General features: G+C 47.3%; 1 protein-coding gene and 1 long non-coding RNA gene across 2 annotated transcripts in view; one reads left to right on the plus strand and one right to left on the minus strand.

Moving 5' to 3' along the window:
- Positions 1-3,055: 3,055 nt before the first annotated feature.
- LOC111752284 (uncharacterized) lies at positions 3,056-16,322 on the minus strand. Its single transcript, XR_010319137.1, has 4 exons — positions 16,249-16,322; positions 12,119-12,296; positions 11,349-11,463; positions 3,056-3,552 (listed from the first exon to the last, which is right to left on the minus strand). It is a non-coding gene; the product is annotated as an uncharacterized LOC111752284 (long non-coding RNA).
- A 571-nt stretch (positions 16,323-16,893) lies between these two features.
- Positions 16,894-21,964, plus strand: part of PXYLP1 (2-phosphoxylose phosphatase 1) — an 80,322-nt gene continuing 75,251 nt past the window's right edge. The window contains exon 1 of the mRNA XM_003416177.4: positions 16,894-17,009. The gene's annotated coding sequence lies outside the window, so the exon portion shown is untranslated. The remainder of the gene's footprint in view (positions 17,010-21,964) is intronic.

The raw sequence follows: 21,964 nt of genomic DNA on the forward strand, positions 1-21,964 counted from the left end.
CTCAAGAGTAGTGCTGGAGATAGTGTCTTAGGGAAGGAACCCAACTCTGTGTGGAGAACAAAGAGTAAACTGTAAGCTCTATGAGGACAGAGGCCATTTCTGCCTTGTCTCCAATTTCCTGTTGCAATGTTTGGCCATGTTTGATGCGCAATAAATATTTGTTGAATGGGTGAATGAATAAATGAATGGATGCACGATGAATGAATGAGTGGGTAGTTAGATGGACAGATGGATGGTTGGATGGATGAATGAGTAGATGGTTGGGTGGATAGGTGGATGGATGGATGAATGAGTAGATGGATAGATGATTGGATGTATGAGTTGGTGGATGGGTGGGTGGGTGGATGGATGGGTGGGTGGGTGGAAGGATGGGTGGGTAGGTGGAAGGATGAGGGACAGGGTAAGATTTCAGTCACCTGTCTTCCAATATGGTTAGGATTGCTGCTCGCCTTCGCTCCTGTATCCCAGCCCAACAAAATCCTCTAAGAAAACTCAGAGGCTCTTCACTTAACCTCTTGAACTTCAGGAATAATAATACAGATTTCTTTTCCCAACCCTAAGGTTTATGTTTATATAATATATAAAAATATTGTAGATGAAGAATTCAGCCCTCACAGGAAAAAATAAAATAAAATGAAGGGATTAATAATGTATATGAATACATAAAACGTCTAACGTATGTTTATAAGGTCTCTAATAGAATACAATAAAGACAGCACCCCTCAAAAAAATCTTAATGGCATTTTACATATTTTAGGTTAGTGATAATGGACCCTATATAATTAATTCACAAGAAATATTTTTAGGATCTTCCTTCTCTGAAACTTCAAAAAGATTCCTGTAAAAAAAAAAAAAATTCCTGTACATCCTCTTGACTTTGCTGCAAATAAAGTGCACCTGAGAAGCACTGCTTTTCGTCTGTTTCCTCCCTCACGCAAATATTCGAGGCCTTTCTGATGTTATGACTCAGGGTCCCCAAGTCATGTCTGGACTGACTCACCAGTTGTCTTGCTTCCATCCAAATGGCAGAAAAAGGACCCACAAATCCTATCACATAGATCAGAATTTTGAACCGGGGGGTTGACGTCAAATTGGGGAGGGATTCCTGTACCTGCCCCATCTCTCCCCACAGTCATCTGGGAGAATCCCTGGAGAAAAATGGATGGGAAGCCCTTTGTCACTTCCCAGGCCCTGTGGAGCTTCTGTGCGGTCTGTCTTATGTGTATTAGAAGAGGGTCACTGTTCCAGACAGACTTTGTTACACACAGGTCAGAGCATGTCACTCATCCTCCTAGACTGGGGTCTTCTCACACACAGAATATAAGCAAAGCCCTCCCCACAGCCTGCAAGGCCATCTGTCATCTAGTCCTACTAATTCTCTGGGCCCTTCTCTTACAATGCTCTGTCTACTAACTCGCCAAGTTTTCAACTCACCAAGCTTGCTCCCATCCCAAGACCTTTGGACTTGCTGTTCCCTCTGTCTGGAATGCTCTTCCCTCAGATATTCTCACTTCTTCAGTTCTCTACTCAAATACTTCCTCTTCATAGTGTTTAAAAAAAAAAAAAAGTTGCCCTCAGGTTGGTGACAACCCTATAGGACAGGGTAGAACTGCCTCATAGGGTTTACAAGGAGTGGCTGGTGGATTTGAACTGCCAACCTTTATGGTTTGCAGCTGTAGTTCTTAACCACTGCGCCACCAGGGTTTCAGAGCAGGAGTAGGTGGTTGTATTTGTTATCTATTGCTGAGTAACAAAGTACCACAAACGTAGTGGCTTAAAACAACACATATTCATTATCTCACAGTTTCTGTGGGTTAGAAATCTGAGCACTGCTTAACTGAGTCCTCTGCTTCAGAATTTCTCTTGAGACTGCCGTCAGGGGTTGGCCAGGGCTGGAGTCTCATCTGAAGGCCTAGTTGGGGAAGAATTCACTTCCAAGCTCACATGGTTGTTGGCAGAATTCAGTTCCTTGTGGTACATGGACTGAGGGCCTCAGTTCCTTGCCGGCTGTTGGACAGAGGCCACTGTCAGTTCCTTGTCATGTGGGCCTCTCCATAGCTCACAATATGGCATCTTGATTCATCAAAGCCAGTGAGGGTGATGGTCTGAGACAAAGGCAGAAGTTACATCTTTTGTGATATAACATGGAAGTATCCCATCACCATTGCCCTATTCTGTTGGTTAAAAGCAAGGGGAGAGGATTGCAAAAGTCCCTGAATGGCACACATGATCAATATGTCTGGCTGCTAACCAAAAGGTTGGAGGTTCAAGCCCACCCAGAGTTACTTTGGAAAAAAGGTCTGACAATCTACTTCTGAAAAATCAGGAACTGAAAACTCTGTGGAGCATAGTTCTACTCTGACACACATGCGCTCACCATGAGTCGGAATCAACTTGACTGCAACTGGTTTTACTGGATGTGAATACTAAAAAGTGGGAATTATTTAGGACCCATTTGGAATCGAGCCACCACCAAACCAAAACCAAGCCCACTGCTATTGAGTCAATTCCAACTTATAGGGACCCTATAGGACAGAGTAGAACTGCCCCATAGGGTTCCCAAGGGTGTAAATTGTTATGGAAGTAGGCTGCCACGTCTTTCTCTCACCTAGCCACCACAGTACGCAATAAGTACTTAGCAAACATTGTTAAATTCAGTGTCAAAAGCTGACTCTGGAGTAGAGAGCTTCAGTTCTTGAAATTCGTCTCTTGTGGAATGTAGAACTTCAGTAAGATTTATTTTTCTCTTTTCCCAATTTCCCTCCGATGCTTGGAAGCCAGCCTGGTCTGCCTGCCTGTGTGGCTGCCTCGAGTTTTGTGGACTCGCCCAGGAAAAGTGACCTACACACAGCCCAGGCCCTTCAAAAACCCACAACCCCAGGACCACCATTCATAGGGCTTATTCTTTACGTGCCAGGATCTCTGGAGTTGATGAGCTGGATCCTTTCTTACTCCGTGCTGGAAGTGGTGTTCTTATTGAAAGGGTACTTTGCATTTATGAGGTCTCGTTGCTCACCAAGTTAATAATCCATCAAATAAAAAACAAAGAAAGGCATTGTTCAGTCAGTAGATCTTATTAATATGATTCAATTTTAAAAGGGGGATTACTTCAGAGTCTGGATGTCTGTGATGCTACTAAAGCTTTTTTTTTTTTGCCATGTTACTATGACAACAGAGAGACTCCCCGCCACCTACCTCCCACCCTCAGCTGGAATTGATTACAGGTTTGCCCACGTTGGGATTGGAATGCACCAGGCTTGTGGGGAATTCTTTGCCTCCTTTGGCAAAAGCCCTGGCTTGCTGTCAAGAGTGAGCTGGAGTCCCCATCAATCAATATTCACTGATGAAGCCGTTGCCATTCATTAACAGGAACTCAATCAGCAGGCACTTATCGATCTCCAGGCATTGCAAGGCACTCTGGGGGATTCAGACACACTATCGTCTGAGAAACTGACAGACCACTGCAATGACACATCACAGCCACTTGAGGCAGCAGAAGCCATGTAGGATCGACCTCTGGGTGGTGTAGAGCCTTCACAGGGGGCCTGGGACCTGCACAAAGCAACCGGGTAAAGAAGTTTGTCAGGCAGGCTTGATAGTTCTGACCTGCAAGGCAGTGCTTGGTCTCTGGGGGAGGCCAGACTGATGACAGGCCTGAGGCAGGGTGGGGAAGACACCAGCTCTGGGCCTTAATTTTATCCAAACCCAACTCCCAAATTGCTGGAGCACCTTGGGCATGTCATGTAACCTCTCTGGCCTTTACTTACATCCCTTACTTGAAATAGGGCTTGTTTTCCCTGATGAACCCCTAAAATCATAGTGCCCACCAAACAGAAGAAAATGAAGGAGAGGGCTGGGTAAAGACAGCGCTCCATTATCAGTGGGGCTGATCTGGGCCTCAGGTGGGTCCTGCTGGGCTGGGCAGAGAGGAGGAGCCAGAAAGGCCTTCCCGCCTGGGGTGTCATTGTCAGCGGGGAGCAAAGGAGAGTTTGGGAAGGAAACCGCAGCTAAGTGGGGAGTCCTGCTGGAAAGGAGCCCTGCTTTCGGTGGTTGTTCTCAGCCCTGTTTATCTGCTGCTGCCACACAGCTGCCAGAAAATGTATACAAGCCCAGCGCACCTTCATCAGGGAGAGCTCTCCCTGGGCCGGGCCATGATTCACCCAGCCCAGGTGTCGTCCACCATGTGGGGGCGCCACTGCCATGTGGCCTCCAGCCACCACCCGGAGCCTAGAGGGACTGCCCCATCAAAGGGATGAGCCATGGGGAACGAAGAGTTACTGAAGTGGGCAAATCCATTTCCCCCAACTCCTCTCTCATCCTCATTCTCATCTAGCATCTGCCGAGCCATCCTTGTCTGTAATGGATTGAATTGCATCTCCCAAAATGTGTGTTGAAAACCTAACCGCTGTATCTGTAAATATGACCCTGTCTGGAAACAGGGGTTTTCTTTTGTTATGTTCATTAGGTCATACCAGAGTACTGTGGGCCTAACCCTAATCATTTCTCAGCTACAAAAAGAGCAGAATGGAAACAATATTATTAAGATGTCAGTACCACCTGTGATGGTTAAGGTTGTGTGTCAACTTGGCTGGGCCATGATTCTCAGTGGTTTGGCAGTTACCATGTAGTTTAGCAGTTGTATAGTGATATATATAATCACCTCCATGATGAGATCTGATACAATGTAATCATCTCCATGATGAGATTGGCTATGAGTGGCCAATCAGTTGAAAGGGAGTTTCCTTGGTTGTGTGGTCTGCATCCAATATATGTGGACTTTCTGGCAAAGATGGACGGCTTTTGATCTACTCTGGGTCCTGCATTTGGTTCAACATCTGACCTGTGGTTCTTGGGACTTGAGCCAGTAGCCTGCTGTCTTACCTGCTGATCTTGGATACACTTACAGTCTGTGAGCCAGCAACCTCCCATCTGACCTGTGGTTCTTGGGTTCTTCAGCCCCTGCAGCTATGTGAGTCAGGAAAAGCCTCCAGCCTGACACCTGACCCATAGACATGGGCCATTTCCTTGAAATAAATCTCTCTCACTCTATATATATATACACACACACACTTCACTGGTTTTACTTCTCTAGAGAACCCAGCCTAAGACACATGGAAAGGGAAAACCCAAGCTTCTGTTCATCCAACAGGCCTCAGCTCACAGAGCACCACCTCTGAGAAGCCTTTCCTGCCTTCCAGGCCAGGTTAGGGGTCCTGTTCAGCCACCAGTACTGGGTCTATCACTGGGCTGATCACACTGCAGCCCATCACTTGTTTGACCACATTCTCTCCAGAGACGCCTTGGGGGGCACTCAGGTAGTGACCACATCTGTCTTATTTTACTGTTGTCTTCAAGGTACCCAGCATGGTGCTGGGCGTGTCTTAGGCACACAATGAATTAATGAATGGGGGATGGAGGGAGTCCTCTTGCAAGCACTCTATGCTGTGCCCACCCCTCCACACTGCCATTATGCTGGCCTCTCCCTCTTCCAAAGCGACTTGGGCTGATCCCACATTTGGTTCTCCAGGACACCGGGAAGTATCCTAGCTGTCTCAGGCCTGCTTTCCACCCACCCGACTCAGCCTCTCTGCTTTGAACCATTTTACAACCCAGGCAAACTCCCAAGGAGGGCCCAAGGGAGTGGGATGGTGTTTTGGAGGCAGGTCTGTGGGGTATGATGAAGGGGGCAGAGTAGGGAGAGTTTAGGGCTTCTAAACTACTCACTCCCCGGGAGGTATGAATATGCTGGGTACTCCAGGCATTGAGGGTCAGCTAGATAGAACATGGCTTCAGTTTTTTGGGTGGAGGGGAACTTCTGAGCTCCCATGGAAAGGAGGTGAACAGGTCTCCAGCATCCAGGTGTTTGCCCAGCTGGCCCACCACCAGAGAGCACCCAGCATCACTGAGCACTTCCAGGGGGCCCTGGATAGGGAGGAGGAAGAAGAGAGATACTAGGTGAATTTTTTGGAAGTAGCAAGGTGTGAACTGGAAGTAGGTATAAATTAGGAAGTAGCAAGGTGTGAATTGAGAGTAGATGTGAGTCTAGAAATAACAAGGTGTGAATTGGAAGTAAAAAGATGTGAAATGAAAATAAGAGCGTGCAGTGAGCATTTGATGGCTTTTGCCTAGTCAACATAATTTCTTTCTCCTTCGAAGGACATCACATTTTTCCAGGGAGAATATTGCTTCCCTCGCTCCTGGTCATTGTGCTTTGTGTGTGACTAGCTCTCCAAATGGCCTATCTCATCTCTCAGCCATATTGATTAGTTCGGGGATGGACACATGTCCCAAGACAGGTCAATGAGAGACAATCCTGGTACTTTCACTGGAGCTACAGAGAAAGGGCTGCATTCTTTTCTCTGGTATTAACAAGCTGCTGGGGTGGGAGCCCTGAGCTGCCAGTGGCCACCTTTGTCATGCCAGCGCAAAGCCTGTCCAAGAACAAAGCCAAGCCGTGAGAAAGAACAACCAACACATGGATGATAACTATTACTGATAACATCATTTGATACAGCCATGTCTGAGTCAGAGCTACTGCTGGCTTCATTACGATCCAATATATTCTATTTCATGCTAAAGGCAGCTATAATTGGATTTTTTTTTTTTTTTTTTTTTTGTCACCTGCAAATCAAAGAAGAAAAAGGAAGAAAAAACAGGAGAACACCAGTTCCTCCAAGTGAGAGGCTTATAGTCTAGTTCAGGAAGCAATGGCAATTAAATATTGTCCAAATTCTCCTCCTGCCAGCAAGTGTCCTAGCAAGATGCAGGCATTGGGAAGGACCTCTGGGAGATTGGCTAAACATGGGACTGAAGCAGGACTGAACCTCACATATAGGGAGTCCTGATAGAATTTACTGAGGGGTGGGGAAAGATTACCTACCTTTAAAAAAGAGTCTGTAAACTGCGAGATTTCCTTCAGCTCTAATGCTAGCTTTTAGCATGCTCTACAATCCAGACACAACCCTCATTGCCCTACCTCTCTCCATCAGCAGTGTCAGGAGGAAACAATCAAGCTCAGAGCTCTGTCACAGCCAGAGGGATTACCAGAGCGTTCTAGAAAAGCTTATGCCATGTCTTGGCTCAGCTCTGGGGTCACAAAAGGATGGTCTAAATCCTGGTTAGTGGTGGAAGGTGAGTCATGCTACTTTCAGGTGACTTGCACAGTCTGGGAAATCCACAGTGCGTGGCTTCTGTGCTCCAGATTTGACTTCCCTTCTGTTGAGCTGTATGTTAGTAAGAGGGAGTCCATCTTCCCGTGGAACTATTGTGCTGCCTCTTGATTAACCGCTGACCCCAGCCACACGCAGACCATGTGTCAAGTATAGACACAAAGGTAAAACAGACACAGTGTCATGGGGCTTATGTTAGCTGTAAGAGTAAAAGACATTAATAAAATAATCAGTGCTTCTGTTTCCAGCCCAGATGATGTAACTGGGACAAGATTTCTTCACTTTAAACAACTACAACTGATAAAATATATGGGAAACAGACAATACAGGACAAAGATTCCTGAAAAACTGTATGCAAAAAAGGTGATTCCTATGAAGGCCTCAGCTTACTGCCTAGAGACAGTTTCAAGACCACAGCATGGGGAGGGGAATCCAGGAAAAGTCTAGCAGTATCCCTAAGATGAGTACACAAAGTTGGAAGTTCAGGGAAGCCAAGGCAGGTAGAATTTGAGGGGCAGAGTACAGGAGAAGAGAGGGCTGAACACAAAAAGAGCTCTGAAAATTTTCAGAAGGATCTCCTCCACTCTTCAACTAGGTACCAATCAGGGCATACATGTAAAGGTAAAGAAGCTCCTTAAGGTGGGAGAAAGAATCATACAAAAAAGAGGTACAATTCATAGAGCTCATACAGGGCTAGGAATAGTTATTGTTCCCACTAGCTAGAGTGGAAAAACCTTGTAATATATGGGGAACTGGGTAGAGTACTTGGAAAAGTATTATATCTCAATGGTGGGGCAAAACCAGCTCTTGACTAAGGGCTGCTCAGATCCACCTAAGAACGCTTAAAAATAAACCTTGAAAGGGTCAAACTGTTTCCAAGTAATTTATATGTCCTAGAACAAAGTTCCAAAATATTTTTAAAAATACAAAAATGTCCAGCACCCAACAAGGTATAATTCAAAATGTTTGGCATTCAACCAAAAATTATCAGACATGTAAAGGAAAAGGAACTATGTCACATAATAAGGAGGGGAAAAAAAATTAATCAAAATCAACCCAGACCTTATACAGATAATTGAATAATAATGCAAAGACATTAAAATAGAATAACTTCATTAGATATAATCAATAAATTAGAGCAAAACATGAACATGTTAAATAGATACATGAATAACTTTTTTTAAATCCCAAATCAAGCTTCTAAAGATAATTAAATAAAACATCTGAGACGAAAAATACAGTACATGGAATTAACAGCAGCTTAGACATTGCAGAAAAAAGATAGGTGAACTTGAAGACATAGCAATAGAAACTATCCAAAATGAAACACAGAGTGAAAAAACAAACAGAGCATCTGTGAGCTGTAGTTAATTACAAGCAGCCCAATATGCAAGTAATTGGAGCCACCAAAGGAGGGTGGCTCCAATTACTTGAAAAAAATATTTCAAGAAGTAATGGCTAAGAATTTCCCAAATTTGGTGAAATCCATAAAATCACAGATCCAAGGACCTCAATGAACCCCAAGCAGAAGAAACAAGAAGAAAACTACACGAGGCAAATAAAAATCTAATTGCCCAAGAGCAATCATAAAAAGAAAATTATAAAAACAAGCTGAGGGGGAAAACAACCACATTACGTACAGGGAAAGAAAGATAAGAATGACAGTAGACTTCCTGTCAGAAGCAATGCGAGCCAGAGGGCAGTGGAGCAGCATCTTTTAAGTACTGAAAGATACAGTCGATCTAGAATTCTACCCCCAGTGAAAATATCAGTCAAAAATAAAGATGAAGTCAAAACTTTCCAGACATACAAAAACTGAAAGAATTTATGGCCACCAGACCTAAAGTATTGGAAACTCTGGTGGCGTAGTTAAGTCCTGTGGCTGCTAACCAAAAGGTTGGCAGTTCAAATCCACCAGGGGCTCCTTGGAAACCTTACATGGCAGTTCTACTCTATCCTATAGGGTGGCTATGAGGTGGAATCAACTCCACATCAATGGTTTTTGTTTGTTTGTTTAGACCTACAGCATAAAAAAAAAAAAAAAAAAAATGGAGTCCTTCAGGCAAAAGGAAAATGACACTAGAGGAAATACGAATCCACACAAAGGAATGAAGAGCACCACAAATGGTAAAGACGTCTCAGTTAGAACAGAAATTTCTTTTCTCATGGTTTAGGAGGCTAGAAGTCTGAATTCACAGTGCCAACTCTAGGGGAAGGTTCGTTCTCTATCTGCTCTAGGGGAAGGTTCTTGTCTCTGTTTAGCTTCTGTTCCTAGGCACCTTGGCCATCTTGTGTTGTGTATCTTCCCCTCCGTTTGTGTTTGCTTGCTTGCTTGCTTAATCTGCTCTTTTACATCTCAAAAGAAATTGATTTAAGACACATCCTATGCCAATACTGTCTCATTAACATAACAAAGAAAACCTATTTCCAAATGGGATTATGACCAGGGTTATAGGGGTCAGATCTACAACACATATTTTGGGGGGACAAAAAAAAAAAAAAATCTTTTTTAGTTTTACAGTTCAATCCTTAGTAGTGAGTAAATATAAAATAAATTTTTCATATTTTTAAAATCACCTTAAAAGATAATTGATGGTTTAAAGAAAAGGTAAGAATAATGTACCATGCGGTTTGTTTGGAGCCCTGGTGGTGAAGTGGTTAAGAGCTTCACTGCTAAGCAAAAGGTTGGCAGTTCAAATTCACCAGCTGCTCCTCAGAAACCCTATGGGGGCAGCGTCTACTCTGTCTTATAGGGTTTCTATGAGTTGGAATTGACTTGACAGCAATGAGTTTTTATGGGGTTTGTTTAGGAGCTCTGGTGGTGAAGTAGACTGCTGGGTCCTTCTTCCTAGTCTGTCTTAGTCTGAAAGCTCAGCTGAAACCTGTCCTCCATGGGTGACCCTGCTGGTACCCGAATACCGGTGGCATAGCTTCCAGCACCACATCAACACGCAAGCCCCCACAGTACGACAAATCAACAGGCACTTGGGGGTCCTAAACGTTTACAGACCTAAAAACACAGCATCAAGATACACGAAGCAAAAACTGACAGAATTGAAAGGGGGAAATCTGTAATTATGGTAGGGATGCCAACCCCTCACTCAATAATTGATAGAACAACTAGAAAGAAAATCATGAAGGATCTAGGAAAGTTGAAAAACACTATCAAGCAACTTGGCCAAATGTACATTTATACAACACTCCACCTAGCAACAGCAGAATACGTATTCTTTTCAAGAGTACAGAGAACATTTATCAAGCTAGCCTATATTATGGGTCATAAAACAAGTCTCCACAAACGAAAAGAAATCAAATCACACAAAGTATGTTTCTGACCACAATAGAATTAAATTAGAGATCAATAACCGAAAGATAGCTGGATAAACTCCCCATATTTGCAAGCTAAATGCCATGCTATTAAATAAGCCATGGTTCAATTAGGAAACCAAAAGAGAAATTAGAAAGTGTCTTGTATTGAATGTAAATGAAAACACAACACATCAGAATTTGTGAGGTGCAGTTGAAGCAGTGATGAAAGAGACATTTAGAAAATAGGATGGGTCTGAAGTCAGTTACCTAGATTTCTACCTTAAGAAATGAGGGAAATAAAAGAGCTGAGTACGTAAACAGAAGAAAAAAACAAACAACAGAAGAAAGTAAATAATAAAAGTAAGAGAAGCAATGAATGAAATGGAAAACAGAAGTGATGGAGAAAACCAATGAGATCAAAAGCTCGTTCATTAAATGCTCACTAAAGCTGACGAATTAGCCACAATTATTCGGACTCATGCCAGTGGTATGTGTGTCAAAGTAGAATTGTATTTCATTGGGTTTTCAGTGGCTAAATTTTTGGAAGTAGGACTTTCTTCCAGTATGCCTCTAGATAGCCTGGGACCGCCAACCTTTTGGTTAGCAGCCAAACACATTAACTATTTGTGCCACCCAGAGGCCCTCGTTCAGTGAAAAGGACCCTGAAATAATGCTTGGGAGGCCTGCCTTCTTGTCCCAGCTCTCCCCCATCTCACTTTGTGATCCACTGGGGGCAATCAATTACTGTCTGTCCCTTGTTTTGTCTGGGTGTAGAATTCTATGTTGGCAGTGATTTCTTTCAACAATTTAAAGCTACTTTCTGCTTTCAACTTCTATGTTTTGGGGTCCTAACTGGAAGTATGGGCTTACCTGGACGCCTCCTCCCTCAAGGACCCTGAACTTCAGTTTTTGCCTCCAAGTGGCCACGAGACTGCAGAAAACTGGGTCTGATTTCCACTCTCCTCTCGTCTCCGTTCTGTTTGGCCTTTCATCGTAAAACAAAAGGCATGGACTCTTGGTCCATTTATCCAGTCGTTAGATTTTTATAAAGTACCTACTATATGCCAGGCGCTGTTTTAGATGAAATAGATAACCGGGGTCCTCGTTGGTCTTTCGCGGTTGCTAAATGCGATTTGAGCAAGTTCCTCTAGTGCTTGTTTGTTTCTTTTTTCTTAGCAACATCTTTCGGTTGGTCTCAGAGTTTAGAGGACAAAAAGGAATATTTAGATCTATGATTCAGCACATGACTGCAGTTCTTTGTGATTTTTGGCTCACGGTCAGGTTCGGAGCCTGCCTCTTATTTTTATTTAATATGGTTATTTTGTATTCTGCCCTTGCAGATTTGCCTTTCTAATTAAATTTCACCCAGATGGGTGAGAAAATGAGTTTGCCCTCCCTAGTTGCTCTCAGGCAGTGGAGGGGGCTTGCACAATATGCCTGCTGGAGGTGGGGTGAAGAGGTTGTCTCCGCTAGTAAGTAAAATTAATCATGCAAATGTAAGTAATAGGGAACAGACCTCACTGGACCTGGGAGGCCGGGTTTGCATTTTTAAAAAATATACAATACCTACTATCTTAGGGAGAGTGCAGCATTCTGCAAGAACCTAAGAAATGCTCTTTAACTTTTTGCAAGATGTTTACCTCTGCTGAGGCCCTGGAGTCGCTGGTACAATCTTCTCTCTTCATATCTCCGTTTGATGCCCTCTATTACGTTAACCGATGCAAATTTATTATGGATAATTTTTGTTTTCCTCTTTATTTAAGTGGGCACTTTGTATTTTTTCCAAATTTCTACCATGAATGGATACTCCTTTTGTAACTGCAGAAACAGAACCCATGGTAAATGGAATTAAAAAATACATATATTTGCAACCTATATTGCAAATTGTGGTGGGTACGAAAGAAATGTTTTGTGCAAATATGTAGTTCTTTTGTAAGGCGGGATGACAGGCAGCACAGGACTGTGGCACTTAGAACCCAAAACCAAAGCCATTGCCGTCGAGTCGATTCTGACTCACAGCAACCCTATAGGACAGAGTAGAACTGCCCCATAGGGTTTCCAAGGAGCACCTGGTGGATTTAAACTGCCGACCTTTTGCTTAGGAGCCGTAGCTCTTAACCACTATACCACCAGTGTTTCCTGGCACTTAGAGTCTGGTGCAAATAAGCCATCCCATCACCCCCTCCTAGAGGACTCCCTGGTGTTGGTCTGTCCCTTCAGTCTCTCTCCTAGACTATTTATGGGCATCCATAGTAAGGTCTCTTTAGGGGTGGGGCAGAGGCCTATTGTTTCTCTATGTCTATGTCTCAGGACAAAGGTGGCTGTGTAAATATTTGCTCAATTTTCGTTCAATGGATTGAAACTGAATTGAAGATGAGCAGCTGCTTCTGGCTGCTCAGAGACTAGGCAGGAATTGCCTGTGTGAAAAGGCAGCAAATGGTGCCTCGCAGAATATTCATGACTTGGCTGAGCCTATTTTTATAAGATGGATGGGCTCAGTTTCCAGTGAATATTGAGAGTTTCTCTGGGGGCAGAAGTGTGTGTGGAAAGGACAAAGGAGCAAGCTGGGGCTAAGAGCAAAGGGGAAGAGTAGGAGCTAATGGCCCTTCACTTCTTCATTTCGTCTCTGTTTTACAGTCGTCAGTGGGCATAGCTTGCTCCCCTATCAGATGAGTAATGTTGATGATAGCTACTGTCATAGATTGAATTATGCCCCCAAAATGTATGTATCAACGTGGTTAGTCCATGTGTGGTTGTCCTCCATTTTGTGATTGTAATTTTACGTGGAGAGGATTAGGGTGGAATTCTAACACCGCCCTTACTGAGGTCACCTCCCTGATCCAAGGTAAAGGGAGTTTCCCTGGGGTGTGGGCTGCACCACCTTTCGCCTCTCAAGAGATAAAAGGAAAGGGAAGCAAGCAGAGAGTTGGGGACCTCATACCACCAAGAGAGCAACACCAGGAACAGAGCACATCCTGTGGACATGGGGTCCCTGCACCAGGGGAAGATTGAGGACAAGGGCCTTCTTCCAGAGCCGACAGACAGAGAAAGCCTTCCCCTGGAGCTGACGCCCTGAATTTGGACTTGTAACCGACTAGACTGTGAGAAAATGAATTTTCTCTTTGTTAAAGCCACCCACTTGTGGTATTTCTGTTAAAGCAGCACTAGATGGCTAAGACAGCTATGATTTTGTCGGAACCAGTGTGCCAGGCACTGTGTTAGGGGCTTGTACTAGCCAGGCTTCTTTTGATACTGACAGAAAAATCCAATTCTAATTTGTTTGGGGGAAAGTGGGAGGATTTATTGGAACTCGCGCTTGAAAGATCCAGTAGTATATTGGTTTCCAGCATGACAGAAAGCTACCTCTCTGTCTCTCAACTTTGCTTTGCTCTGTGTCAGCACAGTCTCCCCTGCTGCTGGCCAGATGGTCACCAGCTGCTTCAGGCCAATATTCTACCTCCTCAGCAACCACAAAGGAAAGAGATTTAATGGGTAATGGCCTGTATGAACCTTTTCTTTCCCTATCCTTGTAACCACTTTCTCTTTTAAGGCTTAGCTTTGAGGTATAATTACCCCAGGGACAGGAAAGGGTAGGTACCACTCAGAACCAAGAGGGCCACAGAAAGAGAGGAGGGACACCTTCTACAGATGGAAGGAGACATAGAAACCCTCAGGGAATGTAAGGGAAAGAAACTGGAGAGGATGAGTGTAGGGATACTAGATGCCCAATTCCCTGAGGGGCCTGAAGTCACTCCCCTGTACCAAGTCTTAATCTAGAGAAGGGTATGGTACAAAGACGGAAATCCAAGATAGACTGAGGAGGAAGCTGAAAGCAGAGAAGACCAGGAGAGTATCATGAAGGTGATATGGTGGTGTGGCACATTTTGTGGGAGATGGTGCCTCCAGAATCACCTTTAGCTCCCATGTGATCCAGAAGTGTCCACATGTTCCCTGTGGGGTATGAGACAGTAGCTGAGAAAGGGAGCAGGCCCATCATGGAATCCCAATGGCTGAGAAAACAGGGTAGACAAAGCAAAACAAACTAATGGCCGTTGAGCCAATTCTCACTCATGTTGGCTTAATTCTGCCAATTAGAGTCAAGGCCAAGGCTTGTTCAATGGTTGGCAGAGAGAAGCTGTTGTTTTCTGCTGGACTTGGAGCTGTGAGCCTGGAGTTTCTGTGGTCTTGTGTGGGGCCGAAAGTGCAGCCAACATGAAGATTCTGAGGCTAAAGCCTGGCGTAAAGTGGACATTCCCTAGACTTTTCATGGACATAAGCCCATATACTCTTTTTTGCATAGGTCAGTTTGAGTTGGGGTTCCTGTCACTTACAGCAGCAAGTGTCCTGAGTAATCCACATAGAGAAGAGGAAACAGCTGAGCAAAGGTGTAGAGGCTGGAATTAGTGAGAGGACAATCAGCGGACTGGAAAGGGAGCCTGGAAAGGGAAAGAGGAGACAGTGTTGGGTGGGATGGGGTGGTCTTGGTAGCCAGATGGGAGAGCTTAGGTGATGCTTAAAGGGAGCAGTGAACACCTTTTGTGCTGGGAGATACACAGTTCAGAAAGGATTGGGAGAGGTCCTGTCAGTAAGTAAGAAAGTAGTAAGAAAGCTAAAGACAGCCCTGCAGCATGGGAATGCAGGCTTTCTGAAGCCGATATTAACTGGGCTTTGAGGCTTCAGATGAGGAAGGCATCCCAGGTGGCTGGGAGAATGATGAGACCACAGGGGTAGGTGGAGTTAGGAGTTGGGAAGAGGTAGAATTTGGTGGGGAAGTGCTGATTTGAGGTGGCAAGTTCTAAGCAAAAAACCGGGGAATAGGTGGAAATATGGGTGAAATACTTGGGTCTAGTGGATTTTGGAGTAAAAAGGCCGTGATTAGCAGGAGCTACCTGAAGTATTTAGCCTCAAGGGTAAATACTAAAAACAAAACAAAACAAAAACAACAAAAAAACACACACACACAGAAAAAACCCCTGCCGTGGAGCCGATTCGGACTCATAGCGACACTATACCCAATACTTAGCCAGTATCTATTTTGCCCAAAGCCAGCTGTGCAGGTAGGGCTCACTGTAGACCTTGCACTGACAGCAAGCAAGTGCCTCTCTGACAGTCGGCTGCTGTCAGATCGTTCGCCACCCCGGAAAACCACGTAGGAGCTTTCCCCCGCCAGAGGGAACCCAACCTCGGAAAGAAACAATCCACAAATACTGTATCAAAGCAAGTACAGCCGTGCACCTGTCTGGTGTCTAACAGGGCGTTACAGAAATTAGTCAATTGCACTGTAGATCTTCATTAGCTCCCTCCAAGGCAGCCACCCGGCGTGGGGTGGGGACATCCCTAGGGCGCCTGCAGGCCATCCCGCGCGCGAGTAGCCGCGAGGTCCAGAGTTGGCACACAGGGCCGGATGTGGTTTGCGCCGGAAGAGGGGCGTGGGATAGATTGAAGGGGAGGGGAATCTGGCGAGAATAGTGACAGTTTGGGTCCACGCGGCAGCTGGTCCCGAGCCACCCGGCAGAGGCTGACCCCAAACACGCACGCCCACTTTAGCACCGGGAGCGAGGCGGCGCCAGGCCAGGCACACGGCCGAAAGACACCCACATCAGGGTGCCCTAACCTGGGGTCTATGTACCTCGGCCTTGCCGCGTCCGCGCATTCCCGATCCCAAGTCTGGCGTTGTGGGGCGCGCAGCGGCCTTGCGCGTCCGTGGTCTCTGCGCGCTCGGGGTGCCTGTGCCCGTGGCTGTCGCACGCCGGGAGCCCTGCGGACTGACCTGTCTCGGGGGGCATGTGCTTGTCCTCCCCGATTCGCGCCCCGTGCGCGGCCCCTCTGCTCGCGTGGCCCCTGTGGGCCGCACCGCCTGGCGGCCTCCGGGGCGGAGCTCGGGACGCCGGGTGAGGGGCGGGCGGAGCCGGGGCGCGGCGGGGCCGGTAGGGGGCGCTGCGGACGCCCGCGCTGCCCCGCGGCCGGTGCGCGCCGCCCTCGCCTCCCTCCCCTCGGCGCCAGGCGGAGCAGGCGGCGGGCGCCGAGCGGGGCGCGCAGCAGCCGGGCCAGGGCCATGGGCGGTGAGTGCGGCGCGGGCCGGGGCCGAGGCGGCCGCCGTTGGGGCTGAGCGGCGCGGAGGCTCGGGAGACGGAGGGTGTCCTGCGGGCTCGCCGAGGCTGGAGCGCGGGGCCGTGTCCCCGGTGGGAGAGGAGTGGGGGGACCGAGGCGGGCGTCGGGTCTGAACCCCGGGCTAAGCCCCTCACCCATCACGCCGCCTCCCCGAGCCGCCCCCGCGCGCCCCGGTCCCAGTCCCCGCCCCGTGGCCCTGGAGCGAGCCCACCACCGCCTCCCCAAGCCCCCGCGTCCCCTCCCGGCGGGGCCTCCCGGAGCCCCGCAGCCTCCCGGCCTCCTCCCGCCGCGCCTGCCTCCTCGCCCGGCCCCGCCGCTCCAGCCGCTCCCGCTCGGCCCGGCACCCTGCCGGCCGATTCCAGCCCGAACTCCGGCTCCCGGGGTGTCCCTGCCCGGGCCAGCCCGAGCCCGCGTCTCCAGGTAAGAAGGCGGCCGCAACTTCTCGGCGGCCTTTCCCGAGTGTGGGCTTGGCCCCTCTGGACAGCTACCTGCTGCCCAGCGCCCCCCGGAGTCCCGGGGCCCGGCGTTGGGGCCGCTCCGAGCGCGGGCTTAACATCCTCGGGTGTTCAGGTTAGGATTGCGTGGTTTAGACCCCCACGGGCTGCTTTCGCCCGTGGAACTTGCCTATGTCGCGATCTTTTTAAGAAACTGGCTTTGTCACGCACCATTTGGATTTGCTTAGCGCAGGTTGCGTTCTTCGCAGCTGCAGCGGTCTTTCAAGTTGTACCTGTGCGTGAGAAAAGGATTAGCTGTGCGGGAGGACGTGGAGCCATATTTTGCCGCTTGGTCTGTGCGTTCAGCAGTAGCGAAAGGGCTGCGTGGCGAGCGAGGCTCTCACCGCCTGATGACCCATGTCTTCGTGGGAAAGCAAGGATGCTTTGTAGGCATTCAACAAGTAAAACCAGGAGAGATGTGGAATCAGATCGGGGTGCGAATGGGGAAGTGTGGGGCGATGCCACAACTCGAGGGTGGCCAAGGGGACTTGGGGAGCGGCTGCACAACTTGGGGACGTTTATTGCTCTTTGCAGAAGGACCCTCTCCTGAACCTGAGTGTGAAGCAGACAGTGTTCAAACCCATCCTTACAAACGTGATGTGTCTCTGTACAGGGTTTGCCAACAACTGCTTCTCCTCAGAGGTGCTACTGTCCAGTCGGGACATCTGTGGGAAGAGAGTTTAAAGCAGATGGTTTGAAAAGGGAGAGAAGGAGATGTACAGGGACAGACCGAAAGCCAGTGAGAGCACCCACCCCATCCCTTGTCTTGGATTTCATGAAGTCTTGGATTAAATTAATTGCCTATTTCTCTTGGAAAAAGAAAGGACGTGGGGTGGGGGAGGGGGTATTTCTCTTTCAGAGATTGGCACCTGATCAGCCCACTCTCACTGATGCCTTGGGAGGTGGGGCCTGGGCACCAGGGATAGGGCAGGCCATTGGATGCCTGGCCTTCCAGCACCACACTGAACGTTTGTGAAACTCCAGCTTCTATAACTCTTTTTCTATTGATTGGCTTGAAGAATAATTAATTAGCTCAGTATTCCTTGCCATTGAGTAGTGAATTTGTAAGTAATTAGCCCAAGGTCACACTGGGACTCAGTCGGGTTCTCCTGAGTGCCCACAGATTCCCCTGGGCATTTCCTTGGCCCTCACCACACTGCTCAGCACTCACACTGCTCTTTGACCTCTGTAGCTCCAGCACCCAGCCTGGTACCCTTACAGGGTAGGCGCTCAGTGTGTGTTGAGGAAAGAAATGGATCCCCCTCTCCAAGCCAGTGTGTCCGTGTTCACAACCCCCATTATTCCATTGCACTGCACTGTTTTCAAAGTGTTATCTTTAAATTCAAGTTTAAAAAAAAAAAAAAGATATGGATAATTTCACTAGCAACAAACTTGTTTGTGTATAAGTGTGTTTGGGGCAGAGGGCACAGCTTACAGGTACCTCGCTGGGGACTCCAGAATGTCCATGAAGGAAATCAGTTGTCTTCATCCCAGAATAGGCGTGCGGGTCATGATGGGCACCCTGGGGAGCTAAGCTGTCTGCTGAGGCATGAGTCCACTACAGCTTAACCAGTAGGACCCTCAGTTGTGACCCCAGCCCCCACCCTGCATCCCTACCCTTGCCCAGTAATAAGAGGAAGCTGTCAGGGAGATGGGGTGCCACACACAGAGCCCCCTTAGCCTGCTTCAGGTTGTACCATCCTCACTCCCCTGGGTACTGTCCCCCTCCCCTGAAAAAGAGCTGCCTCCCATGGAGGGCTGGGAGTGCCTCTTCTCTTGTTCTCTGAGGCGTGGTTTGCAGCTCTGTTGGGGGAAGGGAGACTGGTATTTTGGGACGGCTTTCTGTCAGAGGCCAGCTCTGGAGAGTACAGCCGGAGGGATCCTGGGGGGTGGGGGGAGCAACCCAGACCCTCTTTTCTCAGGAATCTGGAAAGGGCTGGAATTCAGCATGTGGGTTGGGTATGGGAACCTGCACTGCCCCGGCCGTCACAGGCTTATCTCTCTTACCCAGACTGTCTCTGTCTTCAGGGCTGGCTCTTACCCAGAATTCCTGCAGCTGGTGAAAATATGTTTTCTAGAAGAGGTTTAATTAATGCCTGTAGTTTGTGAGTGAGAGAGAAGGGGAGGGGGAGAGAGAAAAAGAAATACTACTCTCTGGAGGGGGAAAAGGGAAAGGACAGAGGCTATTCAAGGCCCTGGAAATTCACAGGGGTAGATCCCAGCCCCGGACCCACCCTGGGGCACGGGTTTTATTTGGTGGATAAGGAGATGACCCACATTCTGCCATCAGGGTTAGTCTTAGGAGCAGAGCCACAAAGGTAGGAAACATGGCCTGCAGTAATCTGAAATGGGGTTTGCTGAGCCTGTGGTTCTGGATTCTAGAAGACCGTGAAAGCCAGCTGAGGGTTGGGCTTAGCAAGATGGAGGGGCACCGGGCCATTTTAAGTTTCTGAATGAGGGTCGAGCCACTTGGGCAATGGTGGCTTAAGAAGGTTGGCCTGGGGGAGCCACCTCACATCTGAGGTACTGAGGGGAGAATCTAGGGAAATGTTAAAGGCAGGAGCAGCTGGGAGGATGGTGCACCTGCATTATGTGGTAAAAGACAGGGAAAGCTGCCTTCTGGCAGAAGAACCTCCCGGGGACTCTTCTAGAACCTGCTGGTCAGCCTAGCAGGTGGATGGATGTAGAGCCTGCTGAAGCCCCTAAACATGGAGACACCAGGAGGCAACCATGAGGAGGCACCTGTGAGCGCAGATGAACCTCAGGGTCTGCTTTAAGTCCAAAAGGCGAGAGGGCCCAGCTGCAGACCCCAGCTGCCACCCTCCTGCCCCAGAGCCTACAGGCTGCACTGGCCCCTCTTGGCCTTTAGTTGGGGAGCTGCTGGCTTTTGGAAAGGAACAGACCTGTCTGTAATGAAGACAGGGGGTGTTCCAGGAGCATGAAGCGAGGTAATGATTAAAAGGGTCTCCATAAAAGAACTTGCAGGAGGCTTGTTGAGTGGTTCTTGTGGTCAAGAGGCAGCCTGCACCATCACCTATTGTCTGTGACATCCTTTAATCCCTCCCTTCCTCCCTCCCCACCCCCACCCATCTGTACCACACACATCGGTGGAGCCCCCTCTGCTCAGTACCTTGGGGTGGAGGAGAGTTCCGAGAGCCCAAACATCCAGCAGTAGCTTCTGTAGGCCCTGGAAAATTCTGTTTCTATTTGCGCAGTCAATTCCCCAACGTACACATTTTCAGAAGGCATCCTTCTGTCATCTGCCTGCCCACCCTGTGTGCCCCTGTGTGTGACAGACTTCCTTACCAAAAACAAACAAACAAACTCATTCCCATCAAGTCAAATTCCAACACACAGTAACCCTGTAAGACAGAGTAGAAGTACCTCCATAGGGTTTCCAAGGCTGTAAATCTTTACAGAAACAGATTGCCACATCTTTCTTTGATGGAATAGCTGGTGAGTTCCAACCACTGACCTTTCAGTTTGCAGCTGAGGACTTAACCACTTCACCACCAGGGCTCATCACAGATGTCCTTAAAAAAAAAAGGAGAGCTATAATCAATAGTGTAGAAATCAGAGCTTTGAAAAAACCGACGATGATGAAAATTATTGCCCCTGGTTTCGACACTCCCACACCCTCCCCTCTTCTCCGCCCCTGTTTGTGGTTAGAGTCATCATTCACCCAAATTTACAAATAGTTTGGATACTATTTGTCCTGCCCCTCAGTTATATGAAAGGAGCTCGCGTCCTTCCAACCTTCAACCACAGCTCGCTTTCCCAGGCCTCCCTCCGTCTTGCATGTAACACCAACCTTCAGAGATACAGCAATATTGTTTTTGAACTTTTTAATTATAAAGTAAAATGAAGCTCGTGTTTGCTAATTTTGTAACCTGCTAATATAGGAGTCTGAAGTGAGAATAAAAAAAATTTCCTGGCTCACTTACTCTTTATGCTTCTAAAATGAGAGAGGTGGTTGGAGTATAAGTAGAGAAAAGTTATTAAAATTATAGCAGAGATGTTTGGAAGAACAGAAATGATAATGGGGGGGAGACTCCGCAATCTTACGGAAATAAATTATTAAGCTTTAAACGCCATCACTAAAACATGGAGAGGTATAAATATGAAATTCCATACAAGTAGAGACAAGTATATAAATTTTGACAAGTAGAGATGGGTAAGCATAGAAATTTTGATCCAAGTTATTTTATTGGAATATACTAATTATTATAAAGGTTCCTGGGTGGCACGAACAGTTAAGCACTCAAAGCTTACAACCAGGAAAACCGAATGGAGCTCAATTCTACTCTGTAACATACGGGGTCACCAGGAATCAGAACTGACAGCAACAGGTTTGGCTTTGTTACTTACTATGATCATACCTTATGTTTATATACTACTTTACCATATAAATAGGCAATTATGTCCATGATCTGATTCAATCCTTCCAGCAAGTCCGGGATCCAGTGAGAGATGGGGAAACAACACCTCAGACAGAGCCTTCCCACAGTCCACGTGGCCACGGACAAAGCCTAGAATTCAAGTTTCTCCAGCAGAGAAATACTATGTAAACCTAGGTTTTCCTGCTGAAGTTGCTTGATAACCACACATGGTTACATAGTTATTTGAAAATTGCTGGTGATCTCCTGCTTAGGGGGGAAGTAGGCATGGATTTTCTTTAAAATGCTTAAACGAACAACAGAAACATTGCAGCTTAGCAGCACAGCAGGCTTCCTGGAAGGCTTCCGTAGGGTTTGTGGACTCTGAGGTCTCTGTTGATGACTTTCTATAACTAGAGGACCTGAGTGTGAGTGTGTATTCAGCACAGGGCAGTGATCAAGAATGCAGAATTTGAAGCCAGGCTGGCTTTGAATACTAGATCTG

Source organism: Loxodonta africana, chromosome 23 (assembly GCF_030014295.1).
Source record: "Loxodonta africana isolate mLoxAfr1 chromosome 23, mLoxAfr1.hap2, whole genome shotgun sequence".
NCBI lineage: Eukaryota > Metazoa > Chordata > Mammalia > Proboscidea > Elephantidae > Loxodonta > Loxodonta africana.